The sequence below is a fragment of the Gorilla gorilla genome, chromosome 9, assembly GCF_029281585.2.
Source record: "Gorilla gorilla gorilla isolate KB3781 chromosome 9, NHGRI_mGorGor1-v2.1_pri, whole genome shotgun sequence".
Classification (NCBI taxonomy): domain Eukaryota; kingdom Metazoa; phylum Chordata; class Mammalia; order Primates; family Hominidae; genus Gorilla; species Gorilla gorilla.
This window is the reverse complement of record NC_073233.2, coordinates 9,641,273-9,660,476: the sequence shown is the minus strand read 5'-3', so window position 1 is coordinate 9,660,476 and position 19,204 is coordinate 9,641,273.

Below are 19,204 nucleotides of genomic sequence, written 5' to 3'. Positions count from 1 at the left end.
CAGAACTGCAAGAAAATACATTTCTGTCTATAAATTACCCAGTCTCAGATATTCTGTTACAGCAGCACAAAATGAACTAAAATACTCCCCCTTAACACCTTCCTAATCGAATCTTAGAGTTGGAGGGATGCAGAAGTCACCCCCTGGCTTCCCACCCAGCTGTGGTCTCCCTGAGTGGATGTGGCCCAGAGATGCCTTGGTTCACCCACACAGACTCCAAGAGCCGATGGTGGAATCTTTCCCACTGAGCCTGGTTGTAATCTCTGAATCCTCAAGAGAACACTCCAGGCCCAGTTCTGCTCCACGGAGCCCTCAAAACGGGGCAGCAAGCTCTCCATTTCCTTCATATTCCCCCACAAAACCCGATGGAGTGGTCCGTCATCAGCCAGCCTGCCCTATTCTAGGTTCACCCCTATTTATTTGTGTCTTTGCACCCATTGCTGATCCACAAGCTCAGGTGTGATTTGATCAGGTTACAATACATTGGGATTATCACCTCCTATGATGTGCACACTGTATCTCTGTTAATGTGACCAAAGAGGGAAATTTTATATATGTGTGTACACACACACACACATGCACATGTGCGCACACATCTGCACCCCACGCCCCAATCACGATTTAATGAGACTCACCTTTGGACTTTATTTGTATTTACAGTTTAGGAGCTCACAGCCACCAGCGCTCAGGCTTCTCACCTGTCTCCTTCATGAGGCTCACATTCACACAGGGTTGGCAGCCCCTGTGTCCAGGGAGGGCGCCCCACAGACAAGCCTGGAATTGAGCCCCTCATCTGCCATTTGGGGCCGTAGACCTCAGGCACGTCACTGCGCCTCTCTGAGCTACACATACTTGCCTGTAAGGGAGCAATGGCGTGGGCTGCGCTGAAGACCACATGACAGCCCCAGCAGGGCTATTCTTCCTGCCTCCCAGGCCATATAACTCACGTGCACTGGACCACTCGTCAGCTCTCAGTGGCAGTGGGGTCCTGAGGACCAGCCAGCAGCTGGAAGGCATCTGTCTCCTCTGCTGGTGGAAAGGGAGGCTCCTGAGAAAGAAAAGCGCTGGGCTGCTTGTGTGCTGGGTCTCAGGACTGAGTTGGTGGGGATTTCTAAGCTGTGCAGCCACTCCCCCACCTCCACCGCCCCCACCCCACACCCGCCTCCCTGGGCCAGAGTTTGTTAGCATTTAAATGGAGTTTCAAAGCCCTCCCCACCCTCACCAAGACAAATGGCCCTGCCTGGCCAGCACTTGTCCAATGACAACACTGCAAGTCACTTACCCCCTGCCGAGAAAAACTAGCAATAAGACCAGAGATAACAAAGGAGGCTGGCAAGGTGGCTCCTACCTGTCATCCCAGCACTTTGGGAGGCCAAGGCGGTGGTGTGTGGGGAGCGGATCACTTGAGCCCAGGAGTTGAGGCCCTCCTAGGCAACATGGAGAAACCCCATCTCTACAAGAAAAAAAAAAAATACAAAAAATTCCCTGGGTGTGGTGACACATGCTTGTAAATCTTTTCAGCTACCTGGAAGGCTGAGGTGGGAGGATTGCCTAAGCCCAGGAGGTTAAGGCTGCAGCGAGCCGTGATCATGCCACTGGACTCCAGCCTGGGTGACAGAGTGAGACCCTGACTGAAATAAATAAAAACACACAAAGAAGGCCGCAGCCCTTCGAGGGACACTGCGGCAGCCTTCTCTACCTGTCAGGTCCAGCAGCTGGGAGGCATGTGATTGGCTAACCAGACTCAGGGTCCCCTGCAGCTCCCTGAAGGACCTTGCCAAGGACCACCCCTGCCAAACCTCTCCTGCTAGGGCTGACTGAGAGCCAAGCACAGAGGCAAATTGCTTTGGGTGACCACACTCGGCCCAAATGCCACCTCCTCAGATGCCTTTCCACGTTCCTTCTCAGCAACGCACAAACCAGCCAGCACCCTGCCAGCCCCGCTCCCATGCATTCATACTCTCACTCTGTTATGAGCTTTTGTGAGAGATTTTTTTTTTTGAGATGGAGTCTCGCTCTGTGGCCCAGGCTCGATGTCGGCTCACTGCAACCTTCGCCTCCCGGGTTCAAGCGATTCTCCTGCCTCAGCCTCCCGAGTAGCTGGGATTACAGGCGAGTACACGCCTGGCTAATTTTTGTATTTTTAGTAGAGACGGGGTTTCACCATGTTGGCCAGGCTGATTTCCAACTCCTGACATCAAGTGATCCACCCACCTCGGCCTCCCAAGGTGCTGGGATTACAGGCGTGAGCCACTGTGCCCAGCCTTGTGAGAGATTTTTCCTCCCCAGTTGCCCCGGGCAAAGAGCACCTTGTGGCCCAAGCTGGGTCTCCTCCCATGTACATGGAATGATGGGCAGAAGCACTAATGCATGGATGGATACATGAGCGTCAAGATGTGGCAACAACAGTTAAATGCATTCCTGCACCCTGGAGACGCCCATGGGGGACTCCGTGAGCTGCAGTGAGGTGCTGTGTTTTGAGCGCAGCCATCCTGACAGGAAGAGGTGGCCTCTCAGTGGGGCTTTGATTTGCTTTCATTTGCATTTTCCTAATGATTAGCAATGTCCGGCACCTTTTCGTGTTGGTTGTCCATTTGTTTATCATCTTTGGAGAAATCTCTATTCTGGTCCTTTGCCCGCTTTCAAATCTGTTTGGTTTCTGTTGGGTGGTGGCTGAATTGTAGAAGTTCTTGACATCTTCTCACACTGATCCCTTCTCAGATATGTGATCTGCAGACATTTTCTCCATTCCGCGGGTTGTCTTTTCACTCTCCATAGTGACTTTTGATACACAAAAGTTTTTAATTCTGATGATGTCCAATTTGTCTGTTTTTTCTTTTGTTGCCTGTGAGTTGGTGTCATATCCAAGAAATCATTGCCAAATCCAATGTCACGAAGCTTTTCCCCTATGTTTTCTTCTAAAAGTTTTGTGTTTTCAGCTCTTATGTTTAGGACTCAGATCCATTTTGAGTTAATTTTTGTATGCAGTGTAGGATAAGGGTCCAGCTTGGTGCTTTTCCATGTGGATTTTCAGTTTTTCCAGCACTGTTTGTTGAAAAGACTGTTATTTCCACACTGAATGGTCTCAGCACCCTTATTAAAAATCATTTGCCCGCATATGCAAAGGTTTCTTTCTGGGCTCCTATTCTATGTGGTTGGTCTCGGTGTCTGTCTTTATGCCAGTCCCAGTGTGTTGATGACTGTAGCTTTGCACAAGCTTTTGAAATCAGGGCCTGTGAGTCCTCCAGCTTTGTCCTTTTTCAAGATTGTTTTGGCTATTTAGGTCCCATGAGATTCCATACAAATTCTAGGATAGGCTTTTCTATTTCTGCAAAAAAAAAAATCATTTGGACTTTGATAGGAATTGCATTGAACCTGTAGATCAGTTAGGGTTGTCTCAACATCTTAATGGGCAATTTCTTTTTACCCCAGACCCTTTCCACCTGCTAATCACCCATGCATGTCTAAAGGGAGAGAGGTCTCAGCAGAAAAGCAGATAAACTATTATTAAAAAGTCAAAAAAATGACAGATGCTGGCAAGGCTGCAGAGAAAAGGGAATGCTTATGTTATGCACTATTGGTGGGAGTGTAAGTTCGTTCAGCCACTGTGCAAAGCAGTTTGGAGATTTCTCTAAGAACTTAAAACAGAATGACCATTCAACCCAGCAATCCCACTCATCACTGGGCACATATCCAAAGAAAAATAAACATTCTACCAAAAACACACCTGCACCTGCATACCCGTCACAGCAACTGTTCATGAGAGCAAAGACGTGGAAGCAACCCAGGTGCCCATCAGGGTGGATGCAAAGAAAACATGGTACACATACACCATGGAATACTATGCAGCCACAAAAAATGAAATCATGTCTGTTGCAGCAACATGGATGCAGCTGGAGGCCATTATCCTAAGCAAACTAATACGGAAACAGAAAGCCAAATATCACACGTTCTCACTTATCCATGGGAGCTAAATCTTGGGTTCACATGGACATAAATATGGGAACAACAGACACTGGTGACTCCAAAAGGAGGGAGGGTGGGAGGGGGCAGGGCTGAAAAAGTTCCTCTTGGGTGCTATGTTCACTACCTGGGTGACGGGATCAGTCATCCACCTGACCCCTGGCCTTTGTCTGCATGCACTTGTGTCTGGGAATGGGCCAGACCCCAAGCCAGAGCTGCTGCTGTCAAGAGGGCCACCCCACACTTGCTGCCAAGCTCCTCTGGCAAGGAGCACACAGAGGTGCCCTCTCTCGGGAAAGAGATGTAACTGTCAGGGGTTCTGCCAGGGGTCCTGGAGGCTCTGCCAGGTGTCCTGCTGGTGGTGTCTCGGAAGCCCTGATTTCCTGGGGCAGGAACCTGCCAGAGGCTCCTGTCAAGTTCACTTACCAAAACCTCAGCACCACACAATATTCCCTTGTAACAAACCTGCACATGTTCTCCTTAAATCTAAAAGAAAAAATGAAAACTTGTTTTAAAAAGACAAGGAAAGGGGGTTGGGGGAAAAGGGAAAGGGGGCGGGGAGAGCATTAGGACAAATACCTAATGCATGCGGGGGCTTAAAGCCTAGATGACAGGTTGATAGGTGCAGCAAACCACCATGGCACTGTATACATATATAACAAACCTGCACGTTCAGCACATGTATCCCAGAACTTAAAGTAAAATAAAAATAAATTAAAATCAGAATGTGTTTCCCAAAAAATAAGAACCCTCTCTTTCACAATAAATACAGTTGGAAGTATTAAAAAAAATGAAAGAAAGGAAAAGAGAACGACTATCCCCAAATCTCAGTGATTGAACCCAAAAGTGTATTTCTAACTCACACTGCATGTCTATCAAGGTTTTTGGAAGACTCTGCTAGTGACTCAGAGGCCATGTTGAGGAAGGTTCTACCAACCAACTTCTAGCCATGTTATTTAGACCATAAGGCCTTCTCTGTCACTATGGTAGGGGAAGGGACAGACTGGAGAATCACTTTGGGCTAGTTTACCATCAGCTCCCCATTTGATGCAGCATCGTTACTGCTATGGGTAGAATGTGTGTCCCTGCAGCACTTGCAGGTTGGAAGCCTCCCCCGGAACGTGATGCTATTTGGAAGCGAGGCCTATGGGAGTGAATTAGGTCTAGGTGAAGCCGTGAGGGAGGGGTCCTCCCACATAAGTGTCCTTATGAGAAGGGACACCAGAGAGCCAGCTTTCTCTCTGCCTCTGCCAGGTGAGGATACAGCAAAATGGTGACCATCTGCAGACCAGCAACCACGCTCTCATCAGACACCAAACCTGCTTGCACCTTGACATGGTTTGGATTTGTGGCCCCGCCCAAATCTCATGTGGAACTGTAATCCCCAATGTCGGAGGAGGAGGAGGCTGGGGGGAGGTGATTGGACCGCGGGGGTGGTAGTGATGAGTACTCATGAGACCTGATTGTTTAAAAGTGTGTAGCTCCTCCTCCTGGCCTCTCTTCCTCCTGCTCCAGCCATGTAAGACTTGCCTCCTTCCCCTTCGCCTTCCGCCATGATTGTAAGTTTCCTGAGGCCTCCCAGCCATGCTTCCTGTATAGCCTGCGGAACGGTGAGTCAATCAAACCTCTTTTCTTTATAAATTACCCAGTCTCAGGTAGATCTTTATAGCAATGTGAGAACAGACGAGTACACACCTTAATCTTGGACTTTCCAGCCTCCAGAATTGTGAAAGACAAATACTTGTTGTTTAAGTCACTCAAAAAAAAGCAGATCAACCACTTTATTTTAAATCTAAGAAATAGGTCTCCCTCTGTCACCCAGGCTGGAGTGCACTGGTGCAGTCATAGCTTACTGCAGCCTCAAATTCCTGGACTAAAGCAGTCCTCCTGTCTCTGCCTCCAAAGTAGCTGGGACTAGAGGCATGCACCGGTACATCCAGCTAATTTTTTTTTATTTTATTGTACAGATGAGGTCTCACTATGTTGCCCAGGTTGGTCTCTAGTTGTAGGGACTACAGGTGTGAGCCACCAATCCCAACCCCAGATAAACCACTTTTTTTTTTTTCTGAGATGGAGTCTTCCTCTGTCGCCCAGGCTGGAGTGCAGTGGTGCAATCTTGGCTCACTGCAACCTCTGCCTCCCAGGTTCAAGCAATTCTCAAGCCTCAGCCTCCTGAGTAGCTGGGATTACAAGCATGCGCCACCTTGCCCAACTAATATTTGTATTTTTAGTAAAGACAGGGTTTCACCACGTTGACCAGGCTGGTCTCAAACTCCCGGCCTCAAGCAATTCACCCACCTCGGCCTCCCAAAGTTCTGGGATAACAGGCGTGAGCCACCGTACCTGGCCAGATAAACCACTTTTAAGAGTCTAGATCTGCACTGTCCATAGTGTAGCCACTGGCCACACAGGGCTACTTAAACTGACAACATTAATTAAAACTCGGTTCCTTGGTGGCACCAGCCCCATTTTAAGAGCTAAAGAGCTGTGTGCAGCTGGTTCCTCCTACAGCGAGCCAGGCAGCTTGAGGGACACTGTTATCGCTTCAGAAAGTTCTATTGGAAGGAGCTGTTCTTGACCTTGTTTGAGTTGCAAGAGGCCAGAATTGGAAAAGTAATCCCAAATGCTTATAGGTTCTGAATGGGCTAAGATTTTCCACAAAATAGGTCCTTGAATAGAAATGAAGAGAACCATGGTGAGTTGTTGGGAGGTGGAGTTACAGTTCTGTCCCAGAGAGGGTGTGGACTTTGAAGAGGACGTGGTGTCCACTAGGAAGGAAGGAGGGGTATGGGCACTGGGCAAGGCCTTCTCTGGAGTCCACCTCCCATCCTGAGGAGGTCAAGGCAAGGACCAGAAGCTGCAGGCGCGGCCTGGCCCGGCCGTGGTGCAGCTGAGGTGGGACACAGAGTTTCCAAGGTAGGAAATAATTACCTCTTCCCTCACTCTGTCCTCGCTAAACTGCTCTTGCCAGCCTACCCTTGTCTCCACCCTTGGCAAATGCAACAGTGAGGGCCCCTTTACTCCCTGGCCAGAGAGCTTGGCACCAGGAGAGAGTCAGAGAGGGTGGTTTGGATGTGGTCTGTCTCCACCAAAACTCATCTTGAAATTGGGTCCCCAGTGTGGCAGTGATAGGAGAAGGGCCTAGTGGAAAGCGTCTGGGACATGGGGGCAGACCCCTCATGAATGGATTAACCCCTCCCAAGGGAGAGAGTGAGTTCTTCAGGAAATGATTCATTCCCTGGAGAGTAGGTTGTTAAGGAGTCTAGTTGTAATCCCAGGATTTCAGGAGACTGAGGTGGGAGGATCACTTGAGGCCAGGAGTTCCAGTCCAGACCAGTGTAAGCAACACAGCAAGACTCCATCTCAAAAAAAAAAACCACTTTTTTAAAATTAGCCAGGTGTGGTGGCCACACCTGTGGTCCCAGCGACTGAGGAGGTTGAGGCAGGAGGACCACTTGAGCCCAGGAAGTCAAGGCTGCAGTGAGCTATGACAGTGCCACTGTACTCCCACCTGGGCAACAGAGTGAGACCCTATTTCTAAAAATAATAATTTAAAATTAAAAAAAAAGACGGAGTCTGGCACTCTTGCTTTCTCTCACCATGTGGTCTCCTTGCCCATGCCTGCCCCTTTCCATTTTGCACCATGAGTGGAAGCTGCTGAGGCCCTCACCAGACACAGTTGCCCAATCTTGATCATTCCCACCACCAGAACCATGAGCCAACCTCTTTTCTCTATAAATTACCCAGCCTAAGGTATTCTGTAATAGCAACACAGAAAGGACTATGACAGAGGGTGACTGTCCCCTTCCCTGCCACAGCCAAGGCTTGTAGCACTGCTCCACAGCCCTGCAGGGCCTCTGTGTGCCCCTTCATCTTTGGCCAGAGTACGAGGTGGAGCAGTGAGCTCTGCTGCTGTCCTATCACAGGACACACCCGGCACCCAACAGCTCAGGAGACCAATGACTGGGCAGGACCTGACCCCTGGCCTTTGTCTGCATGCACTTGTGTTTGGGAATGGGCCAGACCCCAAGGCAGAGCTGCTGCTGTCTAGGAGGGCCACCCCACACTTGCTGCCAAGCTGCTCTGGCAAGGAGCACACAGAGGTGACCCTCAGCCCTGCGGTGACAGACCCACCCTCACCCAGCTCAGGACAAGGCTGTGGTCATTTTCCAACCGGACACTCACTCAAGGTTCCACATTTGCTTTCAGGGATTTTGAAGTGGCTGCACCCTGGCACGGCCTGTAGAGGCCCTCGGGCAGTCCTCCCCTGCCAGCATCGATGGCGCCCTGGGGCTGTTCTGCTACCCTCCACAGATGACCAATATCTGTGGGGCCCCCACCTCATGACCCAGAAAGCACACCTTCAGAGAGCTTGGGGCCCCCAGCACAGCCCTGGTGACCAGACCCCAGCATGTCAGAACCAGAAGTGTCTCTGGAAACAGCCACCTCTGGAACCTCTGGAGTGTTTTCAATGCCTGCTGCTTTTTCCCCCCCGCCCCCCACATATAAGTAATAAGCAAGGATTCGAAAGCAAGCAAATGTGGTTTGTGCATTAGACAGGATTTGAGCATGAGCCGTGCTCGGGCCTGGATCCTTTTTTCACCATTCCATTCATATGCCTTTTTTGAGGGGGCCTGGATCCTTTTTTCAGCATTCCATTCATATGCCTTTTTTGAGGTGTAGTTGTATTTGGTGTCAATCATAATCCTCAAAGACACAATCCTGAACTGCATAATCCACAATGCTGAAATCCCTAAATCTAAAATCCCTCATGTCAGATTAAAATCCTGAATGCCGAAATCCTGAAAGCTGAGTCCTGGGGAAAGGATTGGTGCCTGTCTGTCTGTCTGTGGTGCCTGTCTGTGACAGTTGCACCATATTGGGCAGAACTACGACCTTGTTAAGTCTTTATTTGGAAGTTAAGTATGATCTAAAGAGATGAGTGTGGGTGCCAAGTGACAAGAGGTAGACCTGTGTGGACCTAATTTCAGGTATCAACTTGACTGGGCTGAGAGGTACCCAGAAACCTGGTAAAACAGTAGTTTAGTTGTATCTGTGAGGGTGTTTCCGGAGGAGATGGAAACATTCTCAGCTAAGCAGCATCTAAATGCACTTGCTTAATCACAAAACTTGAGAATAGCAGGAAGGAACATCTGCCCTGACAGATCTTTTGTGCTGGCATCATACAAGCGTGTTTCCATCCTGTTATTAGATATCATCCTTATTTTAGAGTTGATAATACTTCTCTCACTCATGTGTGAGCTGGAGTGGACTCGGGGGAAGATCAGCCCTCGGTGTTGGCAAGCACCATCCAATCAACCAGGGCCTAGAAAGAATAAATACAGAAACAGAAAGCAAATCAGTCTTTCTCTGAGAGCTGGGACAGACTCTTCTGCTGCTGCCTTGGACATGAGAAATCCAGGGTTGCCAGCCTTTGGACCCCAGGACATACATCAGCAGCCCCCTTGGGTCCTGAGGTTTTTGTGGACTCAGAGTTAGAGACCACTGGACCACTGGCGTCTCTGGTTCTGAGGCCTTTGGACTTGGACTGAGCCTTGCCCCTGGCATTGTGGGATCTCCAGCTTGCCTGTCATGGGACTTCCCAACCACCATAATCACGTGACCCCATTCTCCAGGGAAATCCCTGCTCTTATATCTGTATACACATCTTATCAGTTCTGTCTCGCCGGAGAAGCCTAATATAGATCTGGTATTGAGGAAGTCAAATATTCCTTCTTACTGTGTTTCTCACAACATAATGGAACAGGGCTGTGAAAGTGATCCCTTGCAAAAAGGCTGTGATAAGTTAAGTGTACAAGGCTACTTAATGGTGGAAGATATAAGATTTAAAGCTAATTATTATTAAGGCTGTGAAAGCAGAAATCGCTTAACTGCAGCTGCTGATCAATAACCAGACTTGCAAATGGACAGCAAAGACACAGTTTGTAGACCACAACGACTCTCCTAGTGCAACAATTGTTTCAAAGATCACAGAAGAAGTGAAAATGCAGGTGAAAATTTTAGGAAGTCTCTTCCACCAAATTATTCAATCATGTACAATTTCCGCCCCTTCACACGTAGTGCCAATTTGTTATGCTGTATTTCATCTTCATATCATTTCCAACACTGGAGGCATAAATTATGTTAAGGTGTGATATGGTTTGGCTGTGTCCCCACCCAAATCTCACCTTGAATTGTATCTCCCAGAAATCCCTTGTGTTGTGGGAGGGACTCAGGGGGAGGTAACTGAATCATGAGGACCGGTCTTTCCGGTGCTATTCTCATGATAGTGAATAAGTCTCACAAGATCTGATGGGTTTATCAGGGGTTTCCACTTTTGCTTCCTCCTCATTTTTTCTCTTGCCACTGCCATGTAAGAAGTGCCTTTTGCCTCCCACCATGACTCTGTGGCCTCCCCAGCCATGTGGAACTGTAAGTCCAATTAAACCTCTTTTTCTTCCCAGTCTCAGGTATGTTTTTATCAGCAGTGAAAAAGAACTAATACAGACTGTTAGAACCTTCTAATTTATTTTATGCATTTTTTGTAAATTTGGCTCCATGAAAGTGCATTATCGCACTGTTGACTTTGCGCGTAAGCATTGTGCATATGCGTAAAAACATTCAGACTTCCTCACTAAATGAAGAGATGTCATTTTTTAAATATCTGCACTTGTGAAAGATAAAATTTCCAAAGATCTCAACATTTTGGGCAACTGCCTATACAGTGTTGACCCTTCTCAGCTTCCAACTGATCCCTTCAAAAGACTTAGGGTGTCTCTCATGGTATTTCAGATGGCTGCAGGTGTGAAGCTGTACATAATTACAACCATAGTGCTATGCAATTATACGTTTCCCTTTTTGACATACCTTTCTTTTTAAGAAAAAGGTTCTCACTCTGTCACCCAGGCTGGAGTGCAGTGGCACAATCTCGCTCACTGCAACCTCTGCCTTCCCGGCTCAAGTGATTCTCCCACCTCAGCCTCCCAAGTAACTGGGACTACTGGTGCATGCCAACATACCCGGCTAATTTTTTTTGTATTTTTAGTAGAGACAGGGTTTCACCATGTTGGCCAGTCTGGTCTCGAACTCCTGACCTTGGGTGATCTGCCCACCTTGGCCGCCCAAAGTGCTGGAATTACAGGCGTGAGTCACCAATCCCGGCCTTTGACATATTTCTTTATGAATATGGTTTGTCTGCTTAAACTGTTGTTATTAGTACATCTGAGGGTTTATATTTGCAAAAATATGCATGTTACTATTCCCTAGTTTATTGTGCAAAGTGGCCTATGAAAGTTCTGATGTGTTTTTATGTTTCTCAAATAAATTCCCTTTAAAAATGTAAATATAGGCCGGAAGTGGTGGCTCACACCTGTAATCCCAGCACTTTGGGTGGGTGGATCGCTTGAGGTCAGGAGCTCGAGCCCAGCCTGGCCAACATGATGAAACCCTGTCACTACTAAAAATACAAAAATTAGCCAGGTGTGGTTGTTCACAGCTGTAACCTCAGCTATTCAGGAGGCTGAGGCACGAGAATCGCTTGAACCCAGGACGCAGAGGTTGTGGTGAGCCGAGATCGTGCCACTGCACTCCGGCCTGGGCAACAGAGTGGGACTCTGTCTCAAAAAACAAACACCAACCAAACAAATGTAAACATTTGTATTTAAAATACATTTTTAAATTATTTTTTCCTGAATTATATTTTGGGAATTTTGATCTTTCAGGATTCCAACACTCGGAGTTACAGTGTTTGGGATTGTGTCTTTAGGGGTAGTGACCCAAACCCAATTATATTCTGTAAAATTCACTCTCCTTCATGTATAGCTGTGTCAGTTTCAACAAATGCATCCAGTTGTGTAACCACCACCACAATCAAGAGGCAGAACATTTCCAACACTCCAAAGACTGTCTGGGTGTTTCTTTGTGGGCAACCCACCTCCCCCTACCACCTCCAGCTCCTGGTACAACAACCGATCTGTTTTCTATCCCTACATTTTTGTCTCTTCTGGAATGTCTTATGAGACCTATGGTATGCAGACATTTGTCTGGCTTCTTTCATTTAGCAGGATGTGTTTGAGATTCATCCATGCTGTTATGGGTAGTTGGTTCCTCTGATGGCGAAATAGTTTTTCATTGAACCACATTTTGTTTATCCACTCACATTGAAAGGTGTTTGGCTTGTTTCAGTCTTGGGCACTTATGAATTAAGCCACCATGAACATTTACATGCATTTTTTATGGATATATATTTTCATTTAACTTAAAATGCCAGGAGCAGAATGGCTAGGTCCATGGTCAGTGTGTGCTCTCCTTTACCAAAAACTGCTGAACTGTCTCCCACAGTGGCCGTACCATCTTGAATTCTCACCAGCAGTCTTTGAGGCTCCACATCCTCACCAATATGTGGCACTTATTATACTCCAGCCATTCTAGTGGGTGCATAGTGCTCTCTCATTGTGGTTTCAGCTGCAATTTTCCAATGACTAATGGTGTCAAGTGTCATTTTGTGTGCTTATTTGCCACATGAATATCTTCTTTGGAGAGGTGATTGTCCAAATCTCTGGCCCATTTTTAAATTTCTTATTGAGTTTTGAGAGTCCTTCCTATATCCTGGATATCAGATATACATTTTGCAAAGATTTTTCTCCCAGTATGTGCCTTGTCTTTTCATTCTCCTAACAGTGTCTTTCAAAGAAGAGAAGTGTTTAATTTTCATGAAGTCTAATTTATCATTTTATTCTGGTATGGATTATGGTGTTATATGACTTTTGGTGTTCTAAGAGTCCATTCCCTAATCCAAGCTCACAAAGATTTTCTCCTATGTATTTTTCTAGAAGTTTTAGTTTTAGGTTTTACATTTAGGTCTATAATCCATTTTGAGATAATTTTTAGGGCACAAGGTATAGGTCAAGGTTTATTTGTTTATTTGTTTGTTTGTTTGCATAAGGTCACCAATTGTTAACATTTGTTCAAAAGACTATCCTTTCTCCGTTGCCTTTTGTATCTTTGTAAAAATTCCATGGACCATATATTTTTGGACTCTGCTCTGATCCATTAATCTATGTGTGGGTTCTTTTGCCAGTACCAACACTGCACTGTCTTTATTACTGCCATTCTATGGTAACTATTGAAATCAATTAGTATATAAGTCTTGCAACTTTTTTTTCAAAATTATTCTGTCTATTCTAGCTACTTGTCTTTCCATATACATTTTAGAATAAACTTGTCAGTTTCTACCCAAAAATTCCTGCTGGAATTTTGATTGGGATTGCATTAAACCTATTAATCAGTGCAAGGGGCAAATGAACATCTTAAAAATATTGAGCATGCCAACTCATGCATGTTATATAGCTCTATAGCTCCAAGCTAGTACATAGAAATTGGCCTCCAATTGATCTTTGTACATTGACCTTGTATCCTAAGACCTTTTTCAACTCACTTACTAGTTCTAGTAGCTTTTTCATTTGTTCTTTAGGATGTTTTACATAGATAATTATGTTGTTTGCAAACAAAGACCATTTTATGTCTTCCTTCCCAATCTGTATATATTTTATGTCCATTTCTTGCCCTATTGAACTATCTAGGAGTTCCAGTATTCTGTTGAATAGAAATGGTGAGAGTGGACATCTTGCTTTGTTTCCAGTTTAAGGGGGAAAGCATTTCATGTTTCACGACTAAGTACGACGTTAGCTGTAGGTTTTTCATAGATGCCTTTTATTAGGAAGAGGAAGTTATTGTCTAATACTAATTTTCCAATAGCTGTTATCACGGATGGATAAATTTTGGATGGATTAAATTTTGTCAGATGTTTTTCCTGCAACTATCAAGATGATTATATGGTTTTTCTTTTTTGGTCTGTTGCTATGGTAAATACATTGCTTAATTTCCAAATGTTGAACCAGCCTTGCATTCCTGTGATAAATCCCACTTGTTCATGATATATTATCCTTTTAATATATTGCTGGATTTGATTTGCAAATAGTTCATTGAAGATTTTTGCATCTGTGTTCATGAGGGTTCATGGTCTATAGTTCCACATTCGCTTTTGCAGCACCTACCCTGAACAAGGCACAAGGGAGACCCACTGGGGAGAAGAATGTACATTCTGACCTCAAGGAGCTTGTATCTGAACACATTGCAAAAGAAGATGTTTTTCAAAATAGAAAGTGTGATTCCCATCTGTTACCTCACTGGAGTCTCAGTACTCCCTTTAGAGCTGGGAGGCATATTACCATCTAGGCATAAGGGGGAAACTGAGGCATCAAGAGATTAAAACCATCTAGCTAGTGGCAGAGCCAGCCAGAACCCTAACTGCTCTCCAGGCCTTGCTGTCTTCACTGCCTTTGACTGGAAACCTTCTCTCTCCATCCCTAAGGTCACATGCTTGGGTCAGCTTTGGTTACTTCAAGACGTACCTGAATATGTCCACTTGTCCTGACCTCCCATTCAAGCACCCCAAAACAACCCTGAACAACACTGACTCTGTTTACAAGACTTCCTGTCTCCATTCTGTCTGTATAGCAAAAATAAAGACCATCACATTCCCTCCTCAGAACCCCCTAAATGGCTTCCATCACAATCAAAATAAAATCAAACTCCACATGGGGCACAGGAAGCCAGGTGTGATGACCCCTGCAGCCTCCCTGACCTACTTCCTGCCCTTCTCCCTCCCCCTGGCCACACTGGCCTCTGGCCATTATGTGAACATACCAAACTCCTGGCTTCCTGGTGCCTGGGTGCCTGCTATTTCCTCTGCCTGGGACACACTGAACCCCGAGGTGCTGTGGCTCACCCACTCCCTTGCTTCATGAGGGTTTCTGCCCAAATGTCCTCTCCCCAGAAAAAGTCCTCCCTGGCCCCCTCTCCAAACCCACTCAACACTCCATGCCTCCTCCTACCTCCTGCCCTGGATTGGCTTTCCTTCATAACATCGCTGGGGCTGTGTTCATGCACTCATTTTCTGTCTTTCTCATAAAAGTTTGTGAGCAACATGCAGGCAGGACTCCTGTTTGTCCCCTTCACAGCCATGTTCCCATGCCTAGACACTATCTAGCACCCAATAGGTACTCCAAAAATATGTGATTAGGGAGAGTGAGCATCATGGGCCTGCTGCAAGCATCCCCAGCCCAAGGAACAGAGCAGAGCTGAGAGGTGGGAGGAGGCCTCACTGTCACTAGCCTGCACTCCACCCTGCCACACCCCCCTCTGCTGTCTTCCACAGGCCTGGCCACCTCCCCCATGCAAGTCTTACAGCTGGGGCCACTGTGACAACAGGGGTGAGCATTCACCCAGTGCCACAGTGTGCCAGGCCTGGGGGATGATGCTTTTCACCTGGGACTCTCCCACCCCAAGATGGGTTTAATTTTAATGCCTGTTTTACATGATCAAGAGGATTAGGATAATGTTGACATGCACATAGCCAGTGCCTGGTCCTTAGTAGATATTCAGTAATAGCAAACTATTAGCATTAGCAATATTCCCAACTAGCAAGTAACAAATAGAAGCAAACCAAGCTTGAGTAACATCCCAGGATTAGAGAGAACAGAGACAAACAGATTGGTATTCAGAGACTGCTCCACCAAGCAATTTAACTTTTATAAGCTTCAGTCTCCTCACCTGTAAAAATGGACAATACTACCTGCCTGGTAGAGTTCTATGGTGATTAGAGAAAATGACTTATAAAGACCTGACACAGTGTCTGGCACACAGCCCATGCTCAGCCAAAGGGAGGCAGTAATCGTGAGAATGGTCATGATAATGGTGGTGGCAATGATGGAAATGGTGGTGGCATTGTGGTAATGCTGGTGATGGTGATGGTAATGCTGATGAAGGACGTGATGATGATGATGACAGAGATGATTATGATGATGATGGTGATGATAGTGATGATGATGGTGATGGCGATTATGATGGTGATGGTGATAAAAACAATGATGGTTGATGATGATGGTGGTGGTGATGACGGTGATGATGGTGATGTGATGTTGATGGTGATGATAATGATGATGATGAGGGTGGTGATGGTGATTATGATGATGATGAAAGCAATGATGGTTGATGACGATGATGATGGTGATGGTGATTATGATGGTGATGGTGATGATGGTGATGATGATGAAGGTGGTGATGGTGATCATGATGGTGATGGTGATGAAAGCAATGATGGTTGATGACGATGATGATGGTGATGGTGATTATGATGGTGATGGTGATGATGGTGATGATGATGAAGGTGGTGATGGTGATCATGATGGTGATGGTGATGAAAGCAATGATGGTTGATGATGGTGGTGATGGTGATGGTGCAGATTGTGACAATGATGATGATGATGGTGGTGGTGGTGACAGTGATTATGATGATGAATGCTATGATGGTTGATGATGGTAATGATGGTGGTTGTGGTGATAATGATGGTGGTTGAGGTGACAATGGCAGTAGAGGAATAGGTGAGGATGGCAAAGACTAGATTCACACCCAGTTCTGACCCCAAAGCCCAACACCTCTTCAGCACACCATACTGGAATCCCTAGTCTGCCTTCCAGCATCCTCTGCATCCATGGTTTGCAAGCCTTTTGGTCTTAGGGTCCTTTGTAGTCTTGAAAAATTACTGAGAACCACAAAGAACATTTGTTTCTATAGGTTATGTCTGTAAGTATTCACCAAATGTTTTAAAATCTGCATTTAATTATTCATTTAAAAAGTAACTATTATAAACCCATTGCATTGTTAATGTAAATAACACATTATTTATGAGAACCAACCATATTCTACAAAACAAAAATATTTTGTGAAAAGAGTGGCATTGTTGTACATTTTTGTGAGTCTCCTTAATGCCTGGCTTAACAGATGCTAGCTGAGTCTTTGCATCTGCTTCTGTATTCTCTCCATTGCAATATCACACATAGGCAGCCTCCAGAAAACGCCACTGTAAGTTGTAAGAGAATAAGGGTGGAAAGGGCAAATAGCATCCTAGTATTACAATGAAAATAACGTTGACCTCTTGGACTCCCGAAAGGGTCTCAAGGACCCCCAGAGGCTGAGTCTGTCCACTTGGGAGACTCCAGGCACACACTCAGAATCACTGCTCTAGCTCCTCTTAAATGAGTAGCCATCAGCCGGGCGTGGTGGCTCACGTCTGTAATCCCAGCACTTTGGGAGGCCGAGGTGGGCAGATCACCTGAGGTCAGGAGTTTGAGACCAGCCTGGCCAACATGGTGAAACCCTGTCACTACTAAAAATACAAAAATTAGCCGGGTGTGGTGGCAGGCGCCTGTAGTCCCAGCTACTCGGGAGGCTGAGGCAGGAGAATCGCTTGAACCCGGGAGGCGGAGGTTGCAGTGAGCCGAGATCATGCCACTGCACTCCAGCCTGGACGACAGACAGAGACTCTGTCTCAAAAAAAAAAAAAAAATATGAGTAGCCATCTCCAGCTGTGGGCTGTTTCGTTGTTCCTGCAGGGGTGACAGGAGAGCCCCAGGTTATGCATGCCCCAATACTGGCTTGTCCTGAGTCCTGGGTGACTCTCCCTCCGGGTCTTGGTCATCTTTAGGGCCTTTCCATCTGCCTTTCAGTGTGCAAGTTACACCTGCCAACCAACCCCAGTTCCATAAGAAAGTGACTTCTCAGTGGTGGCCCTGTGAGTAGAAGCAGCGTCTGCAGCATCTGGGACTCCCCTCCCACCCCACAGAACTGGCCATGCGATTCTGCAGTCTTGGGTTTCTGTATCCCAAGAGGAAAAGGTGGCATCTCTCCTGGGCATCACAGGCTGGCCACCAAGCCTGCAGATTCCCTCGGTCAGATCCTGCCTTGGGACAGTCGTTTCCTTTCCGCACCCACTCACTGTGTGTTACCAGGAAGCAGTCCCAGACCCTCCCCAACAGGTGGAAGACAGACGTGCCAGATTCCCCATGATCCTCCCAAGGGCAGTTTGAAGATCCCTGGAGGGAAGCCAGCCTTCCACCCCAATGTGCATTTGCCAAAATCCTGCCCCTCGGGGTATCCAGTTGTTCCTGGCTGGAAATCCCAAGCCGAAAGGGCAGCTTCTAGCAAAAGCGTAGACCCTCCACTGCTCCCAGGAGGTGCTGACCACCCCATTCAACCCTCTCCATTAGTAGGGGCCAGGAACCGCCTCCAGCTTGAGACACAGAGCCAGGATCTGCTCCATCAAGGCTTCCAGGCCCCGAGGCTGTGCACTCAACAGAGACCCAGAACACAAGCATTTAGGACAGGAAAGAAGTTCCACCGGCTCACCAAAACCAATGGCATTCAATGGGAAAATCAGTACAACATTGCCAAGGGTTCAAACCCCCAGTACCTGTGAATGTACACTATTTGGAAATAGGGCCTTTGCAGATGTAATCAAATGCAAGATTTTCAAATGAAATTATCCTGGATTACCCTAGTGGGCCCTAAATCCTATGACTGGTGCCCTTATAAAATAAAGGAGATGGAGATTTGAGACACAGACACAGAAAGGGAAGAGCGCCGTGGCTGAGGATGGAGGCAGAGATTGGAGGGACTCATCTCCAGGCCAAGGAGTGCCAAGGATTGCTGGCCACCAGAAACCGGGGAGAAGCAGGGAAGGACCCTCCCCCAGAGCCTCCAGAAGGAACCCAGCTGCTGAGACCTTGATTTCAGGCTTCCAGCCCCCAGAACTGTGGGGGAACCAATTCCTGTTATTTCAAGCCCCCCGGCGTGTGGTAGCTTTTTGTTCTGGCGGTTCCGGGAAACGAGCACACCTGTTTACAGTTGGTCTGTTGGTTGAGGAGAAACAGCGGGGTTTCATGTGGTCATCACATCCTCCAGGGCCACTGCGTGTCTTCGAGCACCAGCATTGTGAAGTCAGGGATGGGGTCTTCCTCACGGGCTGTCAGCAACTTACTAGGAAGGCTCAAGGTCTCATTAACTTACAGCCAGATCTGGATGAGGTGACCCTGTGTACTTCTGGCTTACGGCAGGTGCTGTTAGTTCTTCCTGAGGGGCACACGCACCCAGGATGCAGAGGGCAGGCCTCAGCTTTGCTTCAGCCCTCTCCACCTCGTCTGTGTCCCAGGAGGGCCCTGCTTTCCTGCAGCAGGTCCTCAGCCCCAAGACAACGTGGAGGTTCAGGACCCAGCTCTGATCTCAGGAGTCACTGCCAGGGAGCATCGCCTGAGTGAGCAGGCTCCGGGAGGCTGCCCCTCCACCTGCGGGGTCTGCAGCCTCCCAAGTGGACACACCGGGCTTCCTGGGTGAGAACTTGGA